The sequence below is a fragment of the Vespula pensylvanica genome, chromosome 7 (assembly GCF_014466175.1).
Source record: "Vespula pensylvanica isolate Volc-1 chromosome 7, ASM1446617v1, whole genome shotgun sequence".
In the NCBI taxonomy this organism is placed as follows: domain Eukaryota; kingdom Metazoa; phylum Arthropoda; class Insecta; order Hymenoptera; family Vespidae; genus Vespula; species Vespula pensylvanica.
In genome coordinates this window covers 2,850,301-2,865,308 of record NC_057691.1, presented here as the reverse complement: position 1 = coordinate 2,865,308, position 15,008 = coordinate 2,850,301, and the positions used below count along the sequence as shown (strand labels likewise).

The 15,008-nt window shown below is 40.6% G+C and overlaps 1 long non-coding RNA gene across 2 annotated transcripts in view; it reads right to left on the bottom strand.

Moving 5' to 3' along the window:
- The window catches only part of LOC122630343, a 55,989-nt gene that overhangs the window by 33,423 nt on the left and 7,558 nt on the right, over positions 1 to 15,008 (bottom strand). The window contains exons 2-4 of one of the 2 annotated variants that reach the window (XR_006327467.1): positions 10,441 to 10,611; positions 2,642 to 2,800; positions 2,129 to 2,236 (exon numbers count right to left, since the gene is read on the bottom strand). This is a non-coding gene — a long non-coding RNA (uncharacterized LOC122630343). The remainder of the gene's footprint in view (positions 1 to 2,128; positions 2,237 to 2,641; positions 2,801 to 10,440; positions 10,612 to 15,008) is intronic. The other variant, XR_006327468.1, reaches the window with a different exon arrangement.

Sequence of the window (15,008 nt, the reverse complement as noted above, 5' to 3'; positions counted from 1 at the left end):
AAAGTTCTTTGAGCCGAGGACCACCTGCCCGCGGATACGAGCCGCCTCGGTCCACCCCTCCCTCGCCACCTCTACTACATCCCACCCCTCTCCTTGTATTGGCATCGGTGCATTGCCCCTTCGGTTGACTTGGCTTAGCCACTTAGAACCCGAACTTGTTCCCCGAGGATCTCGGGAAAACGCCTAAGCAAACGCCCGTTAACTATGGCGGTTGTGTCTTCCTCCATACCTATTCTTTTTTCTTTTTTTAGTTACCTTTGATTTCCTACTCGTTAATGAACTCTTCTCAAATCGTTCTTTAACGGTTACACAAGACAAAATGAATTTTAATGGAATACTTTTTAGTATTGCCTCGAACGTTCTTCTCCAATTTAAATGGATCTTTATTATATCAAGTAGTATCAAGAAGAATAGAATTAAAGAATGCATCGTTCAGAACGTATTTTTCAATATGCTCGAATTGTATTTTACCTTGAACGTCTTTATTGCGATTTATACATAAATACGAATTTGAAAAACATTGCGAAAAAGTCTATACATCGATCCGTAACATTTTGTAAACACCAAGGGATGAAGCGAAGGTTAAACTCGAGGACTTGAGTCATGAGATCGGTTTAACATCATAATATAAATAAAGACGAAATCTCAAAAGACAAAAAAATTCGTGACCACTTCTTAGCTGATGTATTCGTTTACGGTCGAGCTCGGCTCACACACTCATACGCTTTCAGCGTACACAACGTACAGGACGCTTGCACGAGCCGCTGCTTGCACGAGACGTTTGCATGCTCCTCTCGGGGTAGGCTCGCTCGTTGCGTGCGCATTGCGTGCACGGAGCAGGCCGACCATAGGATGCCGAAACTTTATTTCCAGAATGTTTGATTTGAGAAAGAAATAGCCGTGACTCGTTCGCCCGAAAGGTTTTTGCCTCCCGTAAACTACGCCTAATTTAAGAGGTTCTTGAACTTGCCTTGCAGTGAGCGAGTAAAAGAGAAGGAGAGTGAGAGAGAAAGACACAGAGAGAGAGAGAGAGGGAGAGAGAATCAAAAGTTTTGTATTGGCTTCGGAGAAATTTCAATGTTATCAATTTCAATGAAAACTCTCGTACGCCGTGAGAGACTCATTCTTACCTATGTTTATTTTGATTGTATCATCGACTTTTTCTATGTTTCTTTCGTTTCTACGTATATTCCATCGCAAGTTCATTTGGAGGAAGACGACGACCGGATCAAGAAGGTAAATTAGAGTTCGTAGAAGAGGAAGAAAAAGAAGATGGAGGAGAAGGAGGAGGAGAAGAAAAAGAAGAAGAAGGAAGAGGAGGAGAAGAAGGTAGAGAAGAAGGATAGGAGAACGACGACGTCGTTCTTTGACGAGCGAAACCGCGAGCAAAAGGAACGACACGGAAGCGTGAATACGATTCTACCGGACGGACCGGCGAATTCTCTCGAGCTGAGAATTTTGGCTTGGCCCGGGCTCTCGCCCGGTCACGGCTTCGTGAGCCCGCTCCGACTTTTTCCACTCTTCCTCCCGAACGCGATTGTTTCGTTGCATCCTGCCGTCTTGCACTCTCCCACAAGAGTTTGGGAACGGAACGAGTCTTCGTACTTTTCGGCGATTCCTATCTACGAGTCGAACGGATAAGGCGCGAACAACGCCTTACCAGGACAACTCCTCGTCCTACCAAAAATCAGATAGGTAATTCTAGTTTTCTTTTCTTTTCTTTTCTTTTTTTCCTCCTCTTTTCTCTTTTCTTCTTTCTTTTTTCATGTACGAGAATCAATTAATTCGATTTTTACAATCGCTTTGTTATCGTTGCGAATTAAGGAAACTTTCAAAGGTCTAAAACGGTTTATCTGCGTTTATCGCGACATTCGCTTAAATAAAAGATAAGATTTTTCAAATTGTTAAGAACTGACAGCAACGAACGAACTTTAGATCATAATAATCCGTCCTATCGCATGTTTTGAGATATACTCGTCCGAACAATAGATTCGACATATACGAAACTAAACATAGCGGGAGTAAGTAAGTATTTACGTCGCGATAAAGTGACCGCTAATTGTCATCTATAAAATCGCAGATAATAATACTCATTCACGTCGACGAAGACGCAAGAAATCTTACCTACCGTACGATGACCTTCCGAACGGGATACGTCCGGGGTCCATGTCCTTTCCAATTTCGTCAATCGAGTCCTTATGGTCACGACGAATTGGTCGGTCAGGTAGGCGATTGTCTGAAAACAATAGCAAAGTTTCAAACAAATCTTTGATATATTATATTGTCTTTTACATAAACAATTCGAACGAATGATATATACATATATTTATGTACATATATATATATATAAATCTATATAAATTCTCCATCGATATGGTCGTTAAACAGAACTGTTGAGAAAATTCGTTTTACGAATATGCGGAGGTTTTTATGAAAAAGGACGAGGACAAAAGCAGGCAGCGATTGCAGCAACAGTAGCAACAACAGCAACCAGTAGTCGTCACTACTACTACTACCAAACGAGATCGCAATATATGTGTCAGGCGTTTCGGTTGATCCGTCTCGCTTCGGGGAATATTGCGTTCCGATTGGCCGTACCGTCGGAAATCGCGGATGATAAATATTAATTATTTTTGTTTACCTCTCGACGGTGCGGCGCAGCATTAATAACATTTCGATCTTGCTCTATCCATTTTGCGGCCCTCCTCTTCTACCCCAGGCAGCCCCGGCCGGCCAGGAGCAAGACTACGGGCCGGGTGGTAACAAACGAAATTGTTAGTTCATGCCGTTTGGTCTCGCTCTGCAAAAACATTGGAACAACGGGTCCGGATCCTTCCTCCTACTCATTCCCAACAACGTTTTCAGCGTATGTGTGTGTAAGAGAGAGAGAGAGAGAGAGAGAGAGAGAAAGGAGGGGCAGGGAGAGGGTGAGGATGGTAACAGTCGCACAATGATCGTCGCGCGAATACGTAATTTTCGCAAACAAAGTAGTCGTGCAAATAATAAAACGCGCGTGTTTACCTTGACCGATGTGTTCCGCGAGCTCAACGAATTTAATTGCAATATCGACTAGGGTATATGCATAACCCGGACGACGAAATTCGGTTTTAGGCATTCTCTCTACCTACCTCCCTTCCTCCCTCCCTCTTTCCTTCTCTCTCTCTCTCTCTCTCTCTCTCTCTCTCTCTCTCTTTCTCTGTCTCTCTCTAGTCGCATTCGCATCGAGGGTGGCGCGAGTAAAATCGCCGGCATCGAATGCCGAATCCGCGCCAGGGGTTCGACGCAACCCAGGCTAATCCGGTGAGCTCGATCACCGGATGATTATAATGGCTGTTGTCTGCTTTCGATCTTTCGAAGATTCCTACAGGTACGAGAATATAACGTTAATGAAAGAGAGTAATTAGCGATCGACGTATTGTCTCGCTGGATTCATTATTGTTACGAGTTTAGGACGCACGGAAAAAAAGAAAAAATTGGAAAAAGGAGAACGGATTAAAATTATTATTGCTATTGTTATTGTTATTATTATTGTTATTATTATTACTATTATTATTATTATTGTCGTTGTTATTATAATTTTTATCTTTTTTTTCTATCCCATCGGAACAAATGTATACGAATTTCTCGTGAAATCACGAATTGTTTATTATCTAATTTCCAGCGTAACGCGAGTTTAGCGAACGAAGTAGACGAGGGTGGAGGGTAATAAAAGGTATATCTTGATGAGGTCGGTTCCGCGCGTACCAAGGTCTACGAATTTCATTGTTACACGGACGCTCACAATTAGAGGCTCGCGTGCGTCCTGCGAGAGAAGGCTCGCGTATCGCCGTTGAAACCGGTGAAAGGAAGTCGAACGATGGAAAACGATGGAGGGACAAGTTGGCGAGAACTTTCGACTTGGCTGGACACCCCCGAAATTTCTTTTCTTCTTTACTTCAGACAGACACACAGTGAGAGAAAGAGAGAGATAGAGAGATAGAGAGATAGATAGAGAGAGAGAGAGAGAGAGAGAGGGGAGTCGATAAATCATTAAAAAAAGAAAGAAAGCGTTTTCAATCGATGCCAATTTTCAGCTATCGAACATTCTGCGTCATCATTCGTCGCGATCGTTTTCTTGCAAATACCTTATCGCGTTATTCTATATTTAAGTTCAATGCCAAGTGGTAACAAACTTTCATTACGCCGAGAGAGAGAGAGAGAGAGAGAGAGAGAGAGAGAGGTGTGCGATTATCGTAGCGATGATCGAGTCTACGTTCCTCGACTTTGTTCGTTCTTCTTAAAAAGAAAATATAAAAGAACAAAGGAATACTGACAAGAAAAAAAAAAAGGAGAAAAGGAAGAAAAGAAAAATTCGGATCTCGGCGATTCGACTAGCTAGCTAGTACTTAGAGAAAGCCAACTACATTGTGTTGACACTTGGGAAATTTCAAGTATGCGCTGGATGCTTTGCCATGACCGTACGCAAACGCGTACGCGCTTTTCTTTGTCTCTATTGAAAAATTCTATGCATCCTGGAGCAGCCGAGAAAACGTGGAAACGTTCTAATGTACGCCGTGCTTTCACCCTCTCCTCTCTATCCCTTACCACTCCCTCTCATACCTTAGACGCGGATATACGTTATGTAGGAGTCCCACTCGGGGTATCCCTATGTACAACATGAAAAAACACATGCGTCCTTTCCTTGCATCCTACGGTTAGGTATTTACGAATTTACTGAAAATGAAAATAAAAGCATCGTGGGTGGCGACGAGGGAGTCTAGCGAGAGGGTGGGAAAGGAGTGAAGTGCATCGTTAAAAGCAAACGTACATACGTGTATTTAGATAGGTAACACACGTACGTAGTCGATGAGTTCTCAAAGCGTTCGATCGGCGCCGTTCGAGAGGAAAATAACGTGTTGTTAACGATAAAGTAAAGATAAATTGATATTAACATCATAATCGAGCATCAGGAATCGAGAGTATTGTCGTGATCGTGCGACAACGATTACTAAATACGAATTTCCATGGTCAGCGATTTGCATTACAAGCTATCATCCTGGTCGTACCTTTTTATTTATAAATACGAACGCCGTGGGGCGTTCCGTTTTGAAGGCGCTCGTTTTCGAAGTGTAACGATCTTATATAGATACGTACACGAACGTAAAGGTTACGTTGAATATATACGTTAAGGCAGCACGAATTGCGTTTACATTGAACTCATGGTTAGATATGTCCTAATTATAATTATCTCCTACTGGCTATTCGTATAATTAATACACACATGCATGCACATACACACACACACGCGCGCGCGCGCGTACGTACACACATAAGTACACATACACGCACGCATACAGGATTTGTTTGCTCAACGAACACGCTACGTAATGGCATATTTAACAAAAGCTTTTTGACGAAATTCGTAAGGAAGCGCATAATAACTCAGTCTTTGGTTGCGCTTGAAAAAGAAAAAAAAGGGAGAACCGATCCCCACGTTCTCGAACGATCAGATAATCGAAAGTAGAGCAAAGTTGATCGCGATTATAACACCAGGAGGTTATCGTGTGAAAATATCTTTTCCTCTGGAATAAGTGAAAATCCTTTGAGGAGAGGAACGAAAAAAAAAAAAAAAGAACCGCACTCTGTTCAGCTCTGTGACCGTTTCCGAAATAGCTTCGCCGAGAAGAGAGAATAGGTTTAGAGATTAAATCGAAGTCTAATAAATAATTGTATTTAAAAAGTAGTACGTCTCGTCGTTTATATACCAAGGTCTCTTCTTTCTCGGACGTGCAATCATCATGACCCGAATTCTTTCCTCGAGAACTACCAATATTTGTGTAATTATAAAGAGCACGACGTTTTCTTCGTAATTTACTTATTGTGTTTGACGAATTTGCGAAACGTTTCTGCGGATACGTGAAATACGTTGAAAAGAGAGTTCCTATATGTATTAAATAATAAATTCGACGAGTATATTGATTAAGAAAGTCACGAACGCGAGTTTATCGTCAACGGACGATCGCGAATCGTTCGAAAATGAAAACGATAACCCCTTTCGTTCGAAGTTAGACGTGCCAAGACGAGAACTGATCGTTTCTCTTACGAAGAAACGACGATGACTTATATCGCGTAATTACGCGAGAAATTGGAGAAGATATCGTAAGAGGATTATCATCGCTTGATTCTTCAAATAAAAAATAAAGAAGAGACAGAGAGATAGAGAGGAGAAAGACAGACAAGCAAAGAGAAAAAGAAAAAAAAATATATATATATAAAATAATATTACGGTCGAAGTATACAAATACATATGAGATATAAAATAATATTACGGATTAATTTTTCATGATATCCTTACGTCCGTACGACCAAAGGACAGGTGTTCATGTAAACTCTTGCGACGAGTTTAACGTATGCACCGAGCCGTTGTCCATTCTAAAACGAAAATCGCGAAAGCTATCTGGTTTTTCTGGTGAAAGTAACTTTATCGGCACGAGAAATCTCAGGATAAATCGTCGCGTTAATACACCGCGTCGCGTTCAAGTGCGTTTAACGTGTAGCGAAAAACACTCCGGTTTTCGAGCACCCTTTTACGTTGGATAAAATTCTCTGTCGGTCGAATATACGAGCAAGATGTAAAAATGAAAATTTTACTTCTTATTAGCGTACTTAGACTTTAAATACTTTATATAATTATCGTTTTCCTTCCGAAAAAATATCTTCGTTGATGTACATACGTGTAACAAGTAAGTACATCGACGGTACAAAGTATACAAATACATACGTGAACATTTATATACATGTACGGCCGAATTATGTACGTATGTAATTTATGCAACGGTGTCGCGAAATCTGCAAACGAGTCTAAAAATCGCGTAGCCTCTATGGGCCTTGCTTCGCCGATTTCATAACCAACCGTGTCCTTGCGTCATCGAGCGAAACACTTCGATCGACGACGATTCCGAACGATCGAGTCGACCTCGAAGAGTTTGCCGGCCCGTTCGCCGATCGACCACACCTAGCTTCTCTAACCCGTATCATCTCAATTTTTAGATACCACAACTATCTGTCTAATCAATCACAACAGGTAAATGTCTCGAGTCACCGTGTCCCATCGCTAGTTCGTCCGGTATAGAACTTCCATCGTTTATTTCGATCGAGGATAGAATAAGAAAGGAAAACATCGTCGCAATAGGATAGAACGTCACTGTTTTCTCAGATATTTCGTGAAATATCTAATCTTACGATGCAAAAAAAAAACGAAAAAGAAATACAGAATGAAGTTTTTAAACTGTCTTTACATTATGACCACTTGTGTACATAAGAAAAGCAAGGAGATAGTATTCATTATAATCATAAGATCTTTAATATATATATATATATATATATATATATATATGAAATATATTGTATAATATATTATATATCTTTGATATATATATATATACACAGCATATATATACATATATACATATATATAATATATAATATATACTTATGTATACACAAGTATACATATATATATATACATTATGCATATGCATATATATATACTTAAAAGTATATATATATATATATATATATTTTGTCGTTTCCGCATGCAACGGGCTGCGTCGTCGTTAGCATCGACGTCGGTTATACATACGTGTAGTTTTGGTCGGACATCCGGTACCGCTTTCGCCGGTGAATTTATTTATTATTTCGGAGCTTCGTGGGCCGAGCAAGTACATACGCATACTTGTATGCATGTGTGTACGTGCGTGTGCGTATATGCATGTGTGTGTACGTGTGTATGTTCATATGGCATTGCATGGCTGACGGGCTCCCGGCAAAACTCTTGCCTCGAATCACGAACGGACGGGGACGCACTTCCGCTTCTTCATTATGCGTTAGAACGAACCCGCATATAATTGGAAGGTAACGCACCGAATTAGGGACCAGGCTGCTCCTTTTATCGAGCAAATTGCAGGAGCGCGAGAAGCGCTTCCTGCTTTCTCGCGTTAGGCGTCCACTTTATTTTTCGACCTTCTTCTTCATCTTCTTTTTTTTTCCTTGCATTTGTTTATTGCCAATTGTTTGTTGTTATATAGCGAATTCCATTGTTGTTATTGTTCTAGTTGTTGCCATTGTTTCGAAATGTATCATATTGACGAATGGAATCATTCTAAGATTTTATCGATGTATCGTGAAAGGTGAATAGTTTTTGAAGAACAAGAAACCAACGAGAGATATTACGACAAATCGATTGACGAAGCAACGACGATAGTGGATACGTCGTTCTCGAAGATTGTATTATAATAAAAAAAACCAAGCGACCAAAGAGAAAAAGAAAGCGCACAATGATTTAATCTAAATTAATTCCGTAGATTATAGTCGTAAAAAAGAAGAAAGGAAGAAAAAGAAGAAAAAAAAAAAGAAAAGACAAGTCGTTCGATTTAATGAAAGATTATTTTTGTAAACTTATACCAGTTTCTTCGACTTCATTAATGTATCACGTTGCATATTGATTAAGTTAAGGTTAATCGATATTATAATGATCGATTTTCCTCGAGCAAGTTTAAAGAGAAACGTTCTTAGCTTCGAGTGCCCTCTAATAATAAGTTTCTTCTATTGTTACTTTTATTAGCCAGGTCAGGAGGAATGAGCAGCGGGGCGATCGGTAAAATTCAAATGATTCTACGAGTGGATATCGTTTGTGCGGTCAGACAGAATTTCTATCGGTACGAGTAGTTATTTGAAATCCACCTTGTGTCTATCTCTCTATTCTCTCTCTCTCTCTCTATATATATATATATATATATGTATATATGTATATATATATATATATATATATATTCGGATGGACCATTCGTTCGAATCGTGATTGCTACGACGAGCCCAACGAATAAAGTGTAAAGTGACGTTGGAAAAAAATCTATTTCAATCTTTTTTACTTTTAGAGAAAAAGAAAGAAAAAAAGAAGATAAAGAAAAATTCGAGACAATTGGATTCCGCTAAGATCTTCGAGGCGATGATTGAATTATATTTTGTGAACCAAACGAAATTAGATTTCGAGAAAGATGTATATTATCTCGTGGAGTTGCAACAGAACGCCGATTGTTTCATCGAGTTTCGACGAGTTCCTCGTGGAAGATATCGTCCGTCGGAGATATATCGTCAGCGTAATTGAAACTCTAGGAAACGGCCACACGGTTGCCTAAGACGTTTCTATGTACGCTGCATTCTAGGCGGATGACGCATCTATAGCGCTCGACCGGTTCGTCCTTTCTTTGTTCGGCGAATACTGCAAATCGGTGCAACTTTTCAAAGCGGTTTTTACGTCCAAAACGGTGTCGTCATTCCGTTCGTCGTTGCAAAAATCCAAAGCCGACGATTTCGAAATTCGCGGGTCGAATCGTACCTACCTTGCGATTTTAATAATGAAAAAAAAGAAAACAAATCACCGATTGCTATCGTAGCAACGACGTATAATATTGTTGAGCATGTAATTCTTTAATAAAATTGCTAGGCTAGGTGAAAAAAAGAAAGGAGAAAAAATATATTAGCCTTAAAAAAAGTTTCGAAAAAGAGTCAATGATTGTTAATATCAGTTAAGAACTTCAGGCTCACCCTATATGTATGTGTATAACTACGTTTAAAAATTCTCTCGACAATAATAACCGTGCTTGGCATCGATTTTCTACAAGGGTAGCTAAGAGAATAACTTTTTTCCAAATGTTGGTAGTTCCTTTTACGTAAACAGGTCACCGACGTAGGAAAGAATTTATCGACCAGCAGCAACCAACCGATGAAGCGAGTAACGTTCTACGACCGATTCGAACGACTTTCCCCCTACGTGCCTCACGAGCGTGCATATTTTTCAAAGTAATGCTATTTTCCGTATCCGGAGAGCGTCCTCTCGAAGAGCGAAAAATATATGTCGCAAATCTAACCACTTATCTATTCCAACAATTTGCAAGTTAAACTTTTCAAAGAAAGAAAGAAAAAGAAGAAAGAAAGAAAGAAAAGAAAAAGAAAAAGAAAAATAACGAAAAATAATACGAGCAACGAGATATCTAAGATATTAAATAAAAAATTTATAATATATCGTGACGTCGTACCTATATCGTGTTTAGACCTTCAAAGGTGTTCTTAGAAGATCGACAGATTTTTAACGCGTCGGATTATCTAACACCGTCGGTGTAGCGTGACTATAGTACGCACGAACGGGTGGTAGGTGTGTTGAGGGGTCCGAGTACGGTGGGGAAGAGAAGCGACATAGGTCCTCAGGGTCAGGGTGGCCAGCTTTCGTGGACGGGGAGAAAAATGGGGAGAAAGAGAAGGTGAGGAGGGTTGGAAAGAGACGGACGAGTCCTTGGAACGAGATGGAGCACAAGGAAGGGCCAGCGAGCCAGGTTTTCGAGAAGCCTGTTGCAGGGAGGGGGAACGGTGTTCCTACAGAAGGTGAACGTCCAAGGGGGCAACCTGTTCGGGGTTCATGGCCCTCGCACGAATAGCAAACGTGCAGGGAGCCGTCCTGTCCAATCTGCTAGCGAGCCTCGTGCAAAAGGGCCGCAGCCTCTTCTCCTCCTTCTTCTTCATCTTCTTCTTCGTCTTCTCCTTCGTATTTTTCTTCTTCGTCTTCTTCTTCTCCGTCTTTGGCACGAAGTATTCGTTCGGCACGAAAAGAAAGATAGTTAGATCGATGATCCAAGGACTTTTTTCAAAGATGGACTTTAACGAATTTAACTAATTTACGGAAGATACGCGTATACTTCGTTGAGGATAACTTTTATAATGAATTGAAAAAAAGAGAAGGAAAAGAAAGAAAGAAATGAAAGAAGAGAAATAAATCATTCGAACGAACAAATGATCTAATCGAACAAGCGTAAAGTAGAGAGTTCGCGTTATAAACTTGAATCTTCTGGTTAGATAAAAATGGAATAAGAACTATATATATATATATATATATATATATATATATATATCCTTCTCTCTTTCTCGACGAATTCACTTCCTGCAAAGATGACTTAAGTCGACGTCGTACCGGTCGGTCGACACGAAACGTAAGAGAGACAAGCAGCCGAGGCAGCAGCAGCAGCGGTAGTGGCAGCTTCGGCAGGAGCAGCAGCAGCAGGAGCAGCAGCAGCAACAGCAGCAGCAGCAACAGCGGCACGAAGCACATTTCTTTTCGACGGGTGGAAGGTACGAAAGAGGGAACCAGTTTTCGAGCGTATACTCGCGTCTCGATTATATACCTTCTGTCCTGGTCCTCCTCTGTGTCTCGCGCTTCTTGCCAGGAAGAATTCTATTCTATTATCCCATTACATGTCTTCGAAGATTTATTTTTAGAAAGAATCCACGGAGAGAGAAAGAGAGAGAGAGAGAGAGAGAGAGAAAGAGAGAGATGTCCACCATGGTAGATGTTGATACCATTCCACTGACGTCGATGACGATAATAAGACTCTAAAGCAGTGTTGGTGGATGTACTACTACGTGTTTCTTCCTACCGGGACAACACGAGTGAGGTTTATAACTCATTCGCGTCAGAATGAAAAGCAAGTAGTCGGGCAAAAGGATCAGCGGCCTCGGCGAAGAAACTGCGTTTAGCTACCGATCGACTTCGGATCTTGTTCGGGTCAAAGATCTCTTCTTCTCGCCTACATAGAGTACGAAAGAAAGAGGATTATATACCTCGCGAAAAAAGATGGCCGTTTTTGTGCATCCTGTACAAGCGTATATCTACATATAGTATATATAAAAGTTTACACGAATATACTTGGCACGTATCGACATCTCTACGTAGTCGACGTGGCAGCCGGGACGCCTCTGTGTGACGTAACCGCCATGCTGTTAATCGGCTACGTTTTAAGTGAGCCGTTTAAATACTTTCGCACGATATTACGTTTTCATTACGTAGATAGGTACGTACGAGCTACCGTATATGGGACTATACGGTAGTCCCAAATGGTTCCTTTGATCTTTCGTTTTGTTTTTCTTTTCTTTCTTGTTTGTTTTTTTCTTGTTGCTTTGTTTTGATTTGGTTTGTTCCGTTTCTTTTTTATACTTTCCTCGCGTTTCTTTTTTCTCTCGGACCATGATTAATATCCTACGTTCGTCCGTGCAAAATGCAATTGTATCATATAAACCAAGAAAAATATCCACCTCGCGGTATCGCCTGCAGAGGTCATTAGACAAGAAACATCGGCGACAACTGCGACTTTATAATCTTATCTCCCGGACGGTTTAGTCATACCACAAATAGGTTTGCACGAAGCCAACCGATAGGATAAATTCTGGATAATCTTGTTATATCTACTAAAATTTCGCCTATAAATAAATGACTACAAATTCGCTCAAAACTGGATGGGAAATATATATATATATATATATATATATCCCCATATATATTATACATATAATATATATACGTAATAGAGGTATATATATATATGTATATATATGTATATATATATATATATATCTAGAGAAAAGAAATAAGAATCGATCGAGTCTAGAGATTCTTTGCGATCGTTATTCCGATAAAGATCGCGATGTGATGAAAAAGAAAGGGATCGTACGTGGCACGAAATTTTTGCATGTGATCGAAGCGAATTTTGGTTAGCGGTAATACGAGACTTCATGCCAAAGACATTTTAAACTCGTCGGCCGGGGATATTGGTATCCTTTTACCATCGTGAAACCGCAGAAAAGTCGATGGGTACGTAGAGATTCGTAATGGTATGGGAAATAATCATGGGTGTTCATGGGTCCTTAGAAACGCCGGGAAAAGGATTATTTCAAATTCAAAGTCATCTCTCACGTTTGTAAACGATTATCAGATAAAGGCATAGCTTCGCGAAATAATTTTCAATGTATTTTCTTATCAATATAATATCGAACTTGAAACTCGACGATCGTTGTTGCGACTGCACTGTTTTGATATCGTGAAAGCAAAGTGTATGTACCGAGTTTGGTACGATAACATCGACGAAAATTCGCTGATCAAGCGAGAAACAGCCTCGGACGAACGTAACGACGCGATATAAAATCATTTCTTCGGGCTTGGTGATGGTCTCGCGCGTTAGATCACGAACGCTAAGCGATAAGGCATCAAACGAAGGAGAGATAAAACCGACGTGGTATGCGAGTTCGAAAGTTTGTCGGAATAATAACGCTCGAGTCGGAGAAAAACGATCGAAAGGAGGCCTCTTTGTAACGAGGTATCTTCTCGAATAAGTCAATCGAGAACGTGCTTATCCGGCAATTATATGGACGGATCATACGCGAGCGCGCGTACAAATACACGCACACACGAACGTCAAGAAATTTGACCTGCTAGAGGGAGAGCTACTCGCTAACGCGATCGATATTCCGTAAATCGATTCTCTTTTAGTTTCCTTACGTTTCTCTTTCTTTTTCTTTTCTTCTTTTTTCTTTTCTTTTCTTTCCTTTCCTTTCGCCGACGATTGCTCGTATCGTTGCATATTTATTTATACGTTTCCCCCCGTAAATAATATTTTATTCGAAGGAACGTCGAATTCGCGAATGGACCGAGGCAACAAATTTCTTCGTTTACGATAAGTTCCGCGGGGGGAAAACAGGGAAGTAAGGAATCCTCGTCGTACCTAGTTTCGAACGACACTACCTACCAGCGACAAGAAAAAAACGAAAGTGTTTCTCGGACGAATACGTCTATCCTTCTGCGACGTCCGCGCGAGTAAGAAGCAAAATAGTAACCCAAGGTCATAGTTTCGCAAGACGATGGCACGCATCGAAAATACGTGTTGGTTAAGTTCTCTTTAACGGCGAACGATATACGATGTGGGATGCATGTCGTCGATGAATAGTAACGTTCGTCTTTCTTCTACCTCTTATTTCTTTTTTTCTCTCTCCCTTCTTCTCTCTTATTTGTTTTTCCACGGAAAACGAATCAAATCGGGGAATCGTCGTGAATCGGCACTATTGTAAAGGCTGATAAGGATTATCGATAAAAAAAAAAAAGAAAGAAAGAAAAACAAAGAAAAAAAATACTTTGCGACTAATAAATTATTTCGATCGAATTTTCAATAATTAGATAGCGTATATCGATCGCGAGTCCGACGATTCGATTAAACGTCGAAGGACACGAATCTGCATCCATTAGTCTCATTATCATTATCGCTTCAGATCTAGAGATACATTCGCGCGTCAACGAAGAAGAAAAGATAAACACCTTGCACTGTGTTGACACAGATGCATCAGAATTATAAGTGACATTAAAAGATACCCGTTTATAGATTACGAGCCCGATAATTTAGCGAATGGCAAGAGGAGGAAGGAAGACGAGCGGACGGCTAGCGGACGGCCGACGGCGCAAAAAAATATCGCGCCTCGTCCTTACTAATAGCTGCGATGGCTGACTAATTGAATGACGCGCGCGAGCCTCCTGTCTTTCTCTGCCTCTCACGGTTCGATTTACACGAATGTCTAAAAAGTTTTTGAACGATCGTTACGATCGAATTTTTTCGATTTTGTTAAACGAGGAATCTCAAAGAAAAAAAGAAAAGAAAGAAAGAAAGAGAAAGAAGAAGATTAGTTAGAAAAAAGAAACTTTCGTCTCTTCGAAGGCGTCAGAGTCAGGGTCATGTAAGGGGAGTGTCGTACGAAAGAAGAGAGCGAATATCTATATGAAAAATAGAAAGAGAGAAAGAAAAAAAGAGAAAGACCGAAAGAAAGATAGATAGATGGATAGAGAGGGAGAGAGAGAGAGACAGAGAGAGAGAGAGAGAGAGAGAGAGAACGAGAGAACGAGAACGCGTTTCGCGGGCGTCGCAAACGGCAGAAAAATCGGCGCGGCTAGCCTCGGCGCAGCTAACTGTACATAAGTTTGGCTATGCACGGGCTAAATGTCGAGAGGGAGAGGAGGAGGGTAGAGTGGGTGGGGACGAGGAAGAAGGGTGGCAGCGAGAGAGGAGGGAAGGAGGAGAATGTTGAAAAGAGAGAGAGAGAAAGAAAGAAAAAAGAAAGAAAGAGATAGATAGATAGATAGATAGATAGATAGATAGATAGAT